We start from the raw sequence: 11,268 nt of genomic DNA, 5'->3' as shown, positions 1-11,268 counted from the left end.
TCGCTGCCACGAGGCTGATCTGCGCCTGAGTCCGAGGGTTGTCGTAGGTAAGTGGGTTTTTCCTGGCAGCGGGAGGAGGAGAGGGCGAAATACGTTTTTTTCATTGAAGTATAACTGTGAGTTATAACAAGAAAAATATGTTCGATCTTCATCCCATTTCTTGGCACCCAGCTCCTAAAACCCTTGGAACCTCTGAAGTCATAGGATCTTTTTGTTGGCTAGTGAGATGACCAGTGGCTGGGGGGGCTCCTGGATGACCTCAGGGTGGGGACTGGTTGCCATGGGAGCAGGCCCTGTGATTAGAGGGTTGAAACTCGGTCCCTCTCCCTCACCCCCAGCCTCCAGGAAGGGAGAAGCCTGAAGTTTGAGTTGATGACCAGTGCCAAGGATGTACTCAGTCATGTCTGCTTTAAGGAAGCCTTCATAAAGGCCCCAAAGGACAGAGTTAGGGGAACTTCCGGCTTGCTTCTCATGTGAAACGCGTTTCTCACCATGTGTGGGAAAGCCATCCGTGTTGAGGAAGAGGCTCTTGTTATCTTTGGCTAGAGCGAGCTGCAGGGAACAAAAGAAGGACCTGTTAGGGAGGAGAGTAAATAAGGACTTTTGGGGACCAGATGTCCACCTAATGTTTCTTCCTGTCCTGTGCAAGATGGTATAGGGTATGACTTAATTTCTACAAGTGTGTGTGGCTGGCTTCCTGCGAGTTCTTTCCTCCAAAAGATTAGGGGAGACTGGCACTAATATAAACCTGGTTCTCCACTTTTCATCCCTGCCCATCGCAGGTACTCCCTCTGTGAGAATTCACTGGCATGGGGCTGGGACAAAGGATAACTTCAGTGACCACTGGATACAGTCGCAATGCTACAAAACAAAGCACAATTACCCCAAAGCCAGCTGCCTCTGTGAAGTCAGTATTAGCGGTAAGTGAAGTGTGCAATTCCTTTGCCTGCTTTAAAGCTCTGACTGTAAGCCGCTTGCTCTCCTGTTCTTCTGGTGGTAAAAGACACTGCAGATTCACTTTGAAATCTCATTAAATATAAACAGTACCCTAAATTATTTTAAATGTATAAGATGCTCTCCATATGGACTTATTGTTTAAATCAGTGAACATTGATTCTTGTATAGTTTTAACAGTTGCAAATATTCAATGACTAGCAACAGATAGAAAATTGAGCAGTTTTTTCAGTATCCTGAGCAAAGTTACACAAAGCTCTCATAAACTTCAGCGTACTTGTATGGACAGCATCGCATTCCAGTCTGTGTCTGAGAACCGACCTCAGGCCATGGCCCCATCAGGGTCAGGGAGGTCCCTGGGGTCTGCGGAGGCTGTTCCACCCTGGGTCACCGGTAGCCTGAAGGCCTCTGGGTTAATGACCTGATTCCAGAGGCAGACTTGCTCCAAGGTGGACGGAATCTTGCTGAAGATGTCAGACTACCCTGAATTTAGCATCACCCCAGTCCAGGGGCATCTTAGAAAAATCTGCTCCATGTAGTACACTGGAGATTTGGTGAAAAGAGCGTTCCTCATCCACTGACATTTTCTTCTCACGAATGTCAATAGCCGGGTGGGCGTTTGGTGCAGTGTTTAAGTCACCAACAGGAACACCTGCATAACATATCAGAGGCCTGGTTCAAGTCCCACTTTGCATCTAGCTTTTTGCTGATGTGCATCTTAGCAGCAATAGATAATGGCTGCCACCCATGTGGGAGACCCACACGGAGTTTTGGGTTCTTGGTTTTGGCTGGGCCTAGCCCTAGATGATGTGGGCATTTGTGGGGGATGGGGGAGTGAGGGGATGGGGGTGGGGGTGTTAACCAGTGAAGATCGTTCACTCTCTGTGTGTCTCCCTGCCTTTCAAATAACATTAAATAAAGGGGGAGGGGCAGTAAAAAAGAATACCACCAGGAGAAGTGGGTGTTTGGTCTTGCAGTTGAGCTGCTGGTTAGGATGCCCATGTCTCATACTGGGGAGAACCTGGGTTCAAGTTCTAGCTCTGCTCCATGTTCCAGCTTCCTGCTGATGTGTACCCTGTGGCTCAAAGGGTCGGGACGCTGCCACAAATGTGGGAGACCTGGATTGAGTTTCTGGCTCCTGGCTTTGGCCTGGCTCAGCCATTGATTGTGGGCATATGAGAAATGAATCAGCAGATAGGAGCAGTGTTTCTCTCTCTGTTTCTCTGTCAAAGAAAAAAAAAGCTATCAACAGCTGAACCTTTGTTTGATAAAACTGTTGTTTTCTGATACATTAAATCCTATTTCTGCTTGTCCAATACTCTACTATCAGTTTTATACATGTTTGCTTCTGACTGCTCTTCAATAAGCAATGTTTCCCAATAGGTTAGCTTCTTTTTTCTATTTATTCCTTTTTAATGAACAAGTAAAAATTACGTGCATTAATTGTGTACAACGTGATGTTTTGACATAGATATAGATTATGGAATGGGTAAATCAGACTCATTGATCTACAAATTTCCCATTTTTTGATTTGAGAACACTCATGATCTACTCTGTTAGTGATTTTCAAGAATGTAATCTGTTCTTATTGACACTGGTCTCCAGCTTGTACAATAGGTCTTTTGAACCTTGCAAGCCTCCTGACTCACTGTATCCTCTGACCAATAGCTTCCATCCCCAGGTACCTCCCCGGCCACCATTCCCTCTCTGTGTCTGAATTCAACATTTTTAAATTGCACTTATAAGCGAGATCATGTGATATTTGTCTTTCTGTGTCTACTTTATTTCACTTTAGCATAATGTCTTCCAGTTTGTTGAAAATGGTAGGCTTTTCTTTTTGGAGGCCATATAGTATTCTATGGTGTATATAAACCACATTTTCTTTTTTTTTAAAGATTTATTTTATTTATTTGAAAGACATAGTTACAGAGAGAGGTAGAGACAGAGAGACAGAGGTCTTCCACCCACTGGTTCACTCCCCAGATGGCTGCAATGGCCAGAGCTGTGCCAATCTGAAGCCAAGAGCCAGGAGCTTCTTCCGATTCTCCCACATAGGTGCAGGGGCCCAAGCACTTGGGCCATTTTCTACTGCTTTCCCAGATCATAGCAGAGAGCTGGATCAGAAGAGGAGCAGCGGGGACTAGAACCAGCCCATATGGGATGCCGGCGCTTCAGGCCAGGGCTTTAATCCACTGCGCCACAGTGCCAGCCCCCAATTCTTTTTTTCTTAAGATTTCTTTCTTTATTTGGAAGGCAGAGTTACAGAGAAGCAAAGGCAGAGGCAGAGAAAGAGAGAGAGAGGTCTTCCATCCACTAGTTCATTCCCCAAATGACCACAACGCCAGGAGCCAGGAGCCAGGAACCAGGAACCAGGAGCCTTCTTCCAGGTTTCCCATATGGGCACAGAGGCTCAAGCACTTGGGCCATCTTCCGCTGCTTTTCCAGTCCATAGCAGAGAGCTGGATCAGGAGTGGAGCAGCCAGGACTCAAACTGGTAACCATATGGGATGCCGGCACTGCAGGTGGAAGCTTTACCCACTATTCCATAGCGCTGGCCCCAAAACAATGTACATGCTATGTAGATAATTACTGTACTACATTGTTCAGAGAATTGCCCATGAGGTTCCAGCAAAAAATATTAGCAGAATGCTGGAGACATTGCAAGCACTCAGTGCATGGAGCAGTTGATTATCTTTCACAGCTCTGATGATCTGCAGGATGTAGGGTCTTTTGTGACAGAAATTAAAGAAGGTTGTGTGTTAAGTAATTGAAAACGTAACTTCAGTCCTCCAGGTGGTTCCTAAAAGCAGGGTGTCTACCATAGAGGCAAGCAAAGCAACCTAAACTGGACAGTTTTCACACTTTCTATCCCGAACAGGCTACTCGGTCAGGATCCCAAAGGAAGCCCTTAAGAGGCAATGAGGTAGCCGGCGCCATGGCTCACTAGGCTAATCCTCCGCCTTGCGGTGCTGGCACACCAGGTTCTAGTCCCGGTCAGGGCGCCGGATTCTTTCTTGGTTGCCCCTCTTCCAGCCCAGCTCTCTGCTGTGGCCAGGGAGTGCAGTCGAGGATGGCCCAAGTCTTTGGGCCCTGCACCCGCATGGGAGACCAGGAGAAGCACCTGGCTCCTGGCTCCTGCCATCGGATCAGCCCAGTGCGCCGGCCGCAGCGCGCCGGCCACGGCGGCCATTGGAGGGTGAACCAACGGCAAAGGAAGACCTTTCTCTCTGTCTCTCTCTCTCTCACTGTCCACTCTGCCTGTCAAAAAAAAAAAAAAAAAAAAAAGGCAATGAGGTAAGCAGCCAGCTGCTGTCTGTGTAGCTGTGATTAACCCCCGCCCCCAGCTATGCCTCTGTGGGCATTCCTCCCTGGAGAAGCAGAGAGCCACAGGAGACACAACAGGCTCTACTGCAGAGCTAGTCCTGTGACCCAGGAGATCCTGGAGGTGGCTCACGCGGCAGGCGGCCTTGCTTCCCAAACAGCTAGGTCCCGGCCTCTTATATTGACAGAGGGCTGCTTTGTGGAATTACTATGCTCTCAATTAAGGATGGTGCCATGAGGAAAAAGAAAATAAATGGCTGCCAATGTAAGTGGAAGGCATTTGTTCTAAGTGGGCCACGTGGCTGTAGCTCCCTATCCGCCGACATCGCTGATAACCATTTTGGGTTTTGGTAAGCCGACACGGGGCCTGAGGCCTGGCCTGGAGCCATTTCGTAAGAGTGCAGAGACATTCTGATCCTAGAACATGAGCAAGAAAGAGCAGAGGCCATTTTTAATTTGGGTCTCTTCATGCTAGAAGTCGGTGGAAAAGGATGCCTCAGATCCATGCGATATTGGATGCAGAAGAATGCAGTTTTGTCTGGCCTCCTAGGAAAGTAATATTACTGTATCTCTGAGAAATAAACATCATGGCTGCTACAGAATTGCACCTTTGGTGCAAAGAAACAGACTAGGGAAACCCAGTCCTTAGTGGGAGGGATAGCCAGGCACTCGGCTTCTCTGGAACAATGAACTCCTTCCACACACCGCTGTCTTCGTTCAGCCAAATACTTGTCAGTAATTCCTTCCCACCTCAATGCACAAGAACCAGTGGTGCACAACCTTCAGGGGCCATGGGAATTATGGGGAAGGCTTCCTAAAACACAGACTGGGGGGCTCACAGCCCTGGAGACTTCAGTTCGGTGATTCTTAGTGGAATCTGAGAATCTGCAGTTCTGAGAATGTTTCAGATGATGCCTCTGTGGCTTATGCAGGGCTAACACTTTGAGAACCACTGCTTTAAAGACTGGTGCAGGCACTGGCACCTCACTGGTTAATGATGTGTTGCATAAATGAACAAATGAATCAGTGAAAAGAGAGTAAGTGAATGAATGGATGGAAGTCTACCCTTGCCGTCTCTGTAGTATCCTCAAGGTGAATGCTTTTTGTCTTCTACTTGTATCCTTTGCGGAACATACTGCAACATACAGGAGGCCTGTTTGTCTTTTTAATTTGAAGACAATCTTTTTCATCCGCCAGGCCAACTATCCCATGATAAAGTAGTTTAGCTTCTCTTGCTGATTCCAGGGCACATGAAGTTCTCAACTGTGAAGGTGCCAGAAGTTCTCTGGTTTCAAAGTGCATCCATCCAGATGGACAGATTGGGGAGCCAGACTCTTCATTGCTTTCTCTGCTCTAAAAATTCTCAGCGTTTCAGCTGAATACATCCAAGCGGGCTCAGATGAAAGACAAAACGAGCCTGACGCTCCAAGAACGGTGCCAGCTTGGCCTCCACGACATTGAGCCTTGAGAAGTCTGGTCTTGGTCCACCGGCCAGCTGGGATTTCACCTGGAGAGCCTGCTGCTCCTGGCCTGGCTCTTGGCTTTGGTGTGAGCATTTTTCACCCAAATTGGGCCACCCCTCATTCTTGATAACAGTGCAACAGCAGGTTCTGTCAACCGTGCTTGTTTCCCGGCTGTCTGTGGACATGTTTCATAGCATCGGGTTTGCGCTTCAATCAGTCTAACAATTAATTATATTTCACCATTCTAACAGAACCACATATTGCTGCACACAATGAGAAGAGTAGAAAAGAGGGAGAAATCATTCCTCTCCCTACCACTGGAAAAATAACCCCTGGGGACACGGACGCTTACATTTTGTCTCTTTCTTTTTGATTCAGATTTTATGCTCAAGATTATTTGTTTCTGAGGGATGCATGATGAATGCATACCTCTATATCTTCTGCAAAACATACTTTCTGCAGAAAAGGGTGGGCAATTGTTATTCAGCTTAACAACTGTGTTTTTCAATCAGTCCAGCCAACGGAATGGCAAGTCCCTCTTGTTAATTCTAGGGCATATAAAGTTCTCAACAGTACCAAAAATTTTCTTTTAATAGTTAGGAAAGTGATTTTTTAAAAAAATTATTTATTTACTTATTTGAAAGGCAGAGTTTCAGAGAGGCAGATACAGAGAGAAACGTCTTCCATTCATTGGTTCACTTCCCAAATGGCTGCAATGGCTGGAGCTGGGCCAATCTGAATCCAGGAGCCAGGAGCTTCTTCCAGGTCTCACACATGGGTCAGGGGCCCAAGTACTTGGACCATCTTCTACTGCTTTTCCAGGTCATTAGCAAACAGCCAGATTAGAGGTGCAGGAGTCAGGTCTCGAACCAGTGCCAGATGGGATCCGGCATTGCAGGTGGCAGCTTTACCCACTATGTCACAGCGCCGGCCCCAGGAAAGTGAATTTATAAAGTACAATTGAAAATATCCCATTTGGAAAAGCTGTTTTTTAAGAATGTGACCACTAACAATACAGAGTTGCCTTTGTATTCTGTTTCGAACTTAGAAGACCACCCCTGTTTCACGATGATAACATGAACTCTTAGAACTGTTTTGGAATGCTCCGTCTGGCTCTTTTTGCTTGGATCAGTTGTAAGCTGGAAAACAGAAACAAAACCAGAATGATGGCAGGACAGGAAGTTTGGCAGGTCAGCCATGAATTATGTTTTGTACAGAGCCCTGAGGCTGTTCCAATGAAGCCACGCAAAGTGGACAACGTGACTGTGGAAACCAGATCCATCGATTTTTAAAAAAAATCTGAAGTCAGGTGACTAAGCAAGCATAAACTAAAATAAGTTCTGAGGCCCAAGTTTGGTGAGTCTTCCTTTACGCCAGTTCCAAATAGTTGTCAAATATCTGCGTGTTTTTTGAGCAACACAACCCAAGGAGGCGTGTCCCCTAGGTTGTATAGAGATGCACAGTTTCCAGCGGATCTGGGTATGTTTCAACTTGGCCTTTCCCACACAGGAGATAATCGCTCTTGCTCAAATTGTCTTTTTTTCTTTCCTTCTTTTTTTAAAAGGTTTATTTATTTTATTTATTTGAAAGACAGAGTTACAGAGAGAGGTAGAGGAGCTTCTTCCAGGTCTCCCATGTGGGTGCAGGGGCCCAAGGACTTGGCCCATCCTCCACTGCTTTCCCAGGCCATAGCAGAGAGCTGGATCGGAAGAGGAGCAGCCGGGACTAGAACCGGCGCCCATATGGGATGCTGGTGCTTCGGGCCTGGGCATTAACCCGCTGTGCCACAATGCAGGCCCCTCAAATTGCCTTTCAATAGAGCAGTGCCTCCTCCGCACTGCCAGAGAGCAATTTACTCCTCCACGGAGAGCTGGTAAGCACACATTTCTGATAGCACATGGCACTTGCTGGGAGATGGCACCATCACTGTTAAATTGATGTTAAAAATGCAAATGTGGGGGCTGGCACTGTGGCATAGCAGGTAATGCCACCGCCTGCAGTGTCAGCATCCCAAATGGGCACCGGTTCGGATCCTGGCTGCTCCACTTCTGATCCAGCTCTTTGCCTGGGGAAGCAGTGGAAGATGGCCCAAGTCCTTGGGCCCCTGCACCCACATGGGAGACCGCAAGAAGCTCCTGGCTCCTGGCTTCAGATCAGCACAGCTCTGGCCATTGCTGCCAATTGGGGAGTGAACCAGTGGATGGAAGATCCTTCTCTCTCTCTCTCTCTCTCTCTCTCTGCCTCTCCTTCTCTCTCTGTGTAACTTTGATTTTCAAATAAAAAATAAATCTTTTTTTAAAAATGCAAGAGTGGGTTCCCTCTATTTAGAAAATGTAAGAAGTATTTAATTCTTTTCCTAATACTTAGAAGCCTCAGATATCTTTTTCATACATTTTAAAATGTATTTACTTTAATTTGAGAGGGAGGGAGGGGTGGGGGGAGGGGGAGAGAGAGAGAGAGAGAGAGAGAGAGATTCCCCAAATGCCTGGGAACCAAGTAGTCAATCTAGGCTTCCCATCTGGGTGGCAGAAATCCAACTATTTAAGCCTTCCCATGCTGCCTTCTAGGGTGCACAGCTGCAGTAAAGCCAGAGCCAGGATTTGAACCCAGGCAGTCTGATATAGGAAGTGGGCATCCCACATGGTGCCTTAACTGCCCCCTATATCTACCCATCCCCAGGCATCTTTTTTTTTTTTTTAAATAAAAGGCAACTTGGTGGATGAATCTGCAAGTGCATACACACTGGCATGCTTAATCTTTTTAAGAGTGTGAAATGAACATGCATTCCAAGAACTCCTGACGAAGAATGTAAGGTCAATAGTCCGATCAAAATAATGCTGCCATCATTAAGCCAAAAAGTTTCTCTGATATTTAAGAAATCGAATAAATCTCATTCCCATTTTATTGGCCTGTGCGTAAAATGTCTGCTGAGTTAGATTCCTGGGCTGTTGTAACAAAGTATCGTACACTGGGTGGCCTAAAACCACAGAGATTTATTATCCTGCAGTCTGGAGGCCAGAAGTCCAGGGTCAAGGTGCAGTTCCTTCTGGGACAATCGGATTCTCTTCAACAAGACTGGCGGTGCCAGCTGGATCGCACTCTGAGTAAAGATCATCACATGTTTCTCTCCGCTCGGGCAGGTGCCTGGCAATCTGGGTGCTCCCTGACGTGCAGACACACCACTCCAGTCTCTACCTTCCCTGTCCCCCGCATCACATGACATTCTCTGCCTGTGTCCACATGTTCCTCCTCTTATAAAGGCAGCATTCATTGCATTAGGGTGGACCCTAATCTACCGTAACCGCCTGTTAACTCGATGACATCTGCAGAGAAAGGCTATGAACATATCTTTCAAGGGGATACAATTCAACCAATTAGTCAACCAAAGTCCAACAGATAGTTGGAGACGGCTCATCTGCCAAGCTGAGTTTTACACTTGTGGTGCCCAGTTTGAATCATAAAACAACAGACGCTTACAGATCTCAGGGCAGCAGACTGGGACAGGCATCGTCCTCAAACTCCTGGGCCAGAGCTTTCCCCGTGGCTCCCTGCTGCCTGTCCCTGCTGTACAAAGACCATGAGGCAATGCTATCAGCCGCATGAGGAGGAAGAAGAAACCCAACGACGTTCCTACTGGAAACTGTAGGTAAACCACACTGCATTGGGTCTGCTCCATTATTCTCATTAGGATCTGTCCTTGTAGAACTGATTAACTCACTTAAACCTAGTCCTCAATATCCCACTGGACTGGTTCCTGCTCGCTAACAGATTTCATACATATTCCAGCTTCTCTGGGCAGTGGCGCAAGCCGAAGCAAACCACGTGACAGACAGGAGAGGAAAGTCCCCCTGGCAGCTCAAGTGAAGTAGATTTGCATGAATGCTGCGGCTGACTCTGCTCAGACCAGCAGCCAAGGACTCTGGAGGCTCAGGCTGACCTAGTCTACCTTCCTGTCTGGAGTTCTTAATTTTTTTTAATATTTAAAGATGTTTTATTCTCTCTCTTTAAATTTATTGGAGAATTGAGAGAGAGAGAGAGCTCCCATTGGCTGATTCCCCACATGTCCGCTAAATTGTGGCTATGCTGGGGCTGAAGTTGGGGACCATGGACCCAACCCAGGTCCCCCAGGTGGGTGGCAAGGATTCAACTACTGGCACCACCACCTCTGTGTCCCAAGGTGTGCATTGGCAGGAGGTTGGAGTCCTGAGCAAGAACTGGTTGTTGAACCCGGGTACCCAGATGTGGGATGGAGGGATCTTAACCAGCATCTTAGCAACTAGACCAAATGCCGGCCCCTGCCTGGCTTCCACTCCACATATTGAATGAAGACGCCACTCTGTCTGACTCTCATTTTCCCAACCAGCTACATGTTACCTACCATGAGAGTGCCTTGAAGATGAGGGGAGGGTGTTTAGTGATTAGTTTCTGAGTGTGTGTCATCTGGTGGAGAACAGGTATCACCCTTTAAAAATGCTGCTTCTGGCCGGCGTTGCGGCTCACTAGGCTAATCCTCTGCCTTGCGGCGCCGGCACACCGGGTTCTAGTCCTGGTCGGGGTGCCGGATTCTGTCCTGGTTGCCCCTCTTCCAGGCCAGCTCTCTGCTGTGGCCAGGGAGTGCAGTGGAGGATGGCCCAAGTGCTTAGGCCCTGCACCCCATGGGAGACCAGGAGAAGTACCTGGCTCCTGCCATCAGATCAGTGCGGTGCGCTGGCCATAGTGTGCCGGCCGCGGCGGCCATTGGAGGGTGAACCAACAGCAAAGGAAGCCCTTTCTCTCTGTCTCTCTTTCTCACTGTCCACTCTGCCTGTCAAAAAAAAAAATGCTGCTTCTGAAAGAAAGGCCTTAGAGTGGGCAGCGGCGGGTTTCATACTGACCACTGAAGGTGGCCTCTCCCACCCTCCCGGCTGGGCTGTGGGCAGGGACACCACGCCTTGGGACCTGGCACCCCTTGCTTCCAGAGGATGGTCAGGACAGCTGGAAAGTCACCCTGTCTTATTCCAAATGAAGGAGAATGTAAAGGGGGGGGGGGAGGGGAGACGTCCTCAGGCTGATATAATCAATGCTGCGAACTGTCAGGGTAAAACAGCCAAAAAAATATGGCTTCGGGTAACAACAATAAAAAATATGCTTGGAATCTGCATATGCTAAAGGCTTGGAGCTCAATCTGCACCATCAGAAGGCATTTCCCCAGGGAAATCAATATGTTACTGGGGCTACCTCAGAGCCAGTCAGAGCTGTTAAATAAGAAAAAACTGGCAACCGGATCCAAAAGCGTCCCTGCTACCAGAACTGTGATGACAGAACCATGCAGGGAGACCATCAGTGGTATCCTCACTGGCCTTTCTCTTGAGTCTGGGGTAACCAGTGACATCGTGCCCACCAGGGCTCCTGCACTGAGCTCAGGGAGTCACCCCAGACCCAGGGTGGCGCAGAGTCTTCTGAGTCCCAGCATGAGGCAGGGTCTCCTGTTTTCCATCAAGCGTAACAAACGCTCCCACAGAGCAGGGCTGGGAATACGCATACATTTTCA

Source organism: Oryctolagus cuniculus, chromosome 9 (assembly GCF_964237555.1).
Source record: "Oryctolagus cuniculus chromosome 9, mOryCun1.1, whole genome shotgun sequence".
Lineage (NCBI taxonomy): Eukaryota > Metazoa > Chordata > Mammalia > Lagomorpha > Leporidae > Oryctolagus > Oryctolagus cuniculus.
This window is presented reverse-complemented; position numbering follows the sequence as displayed.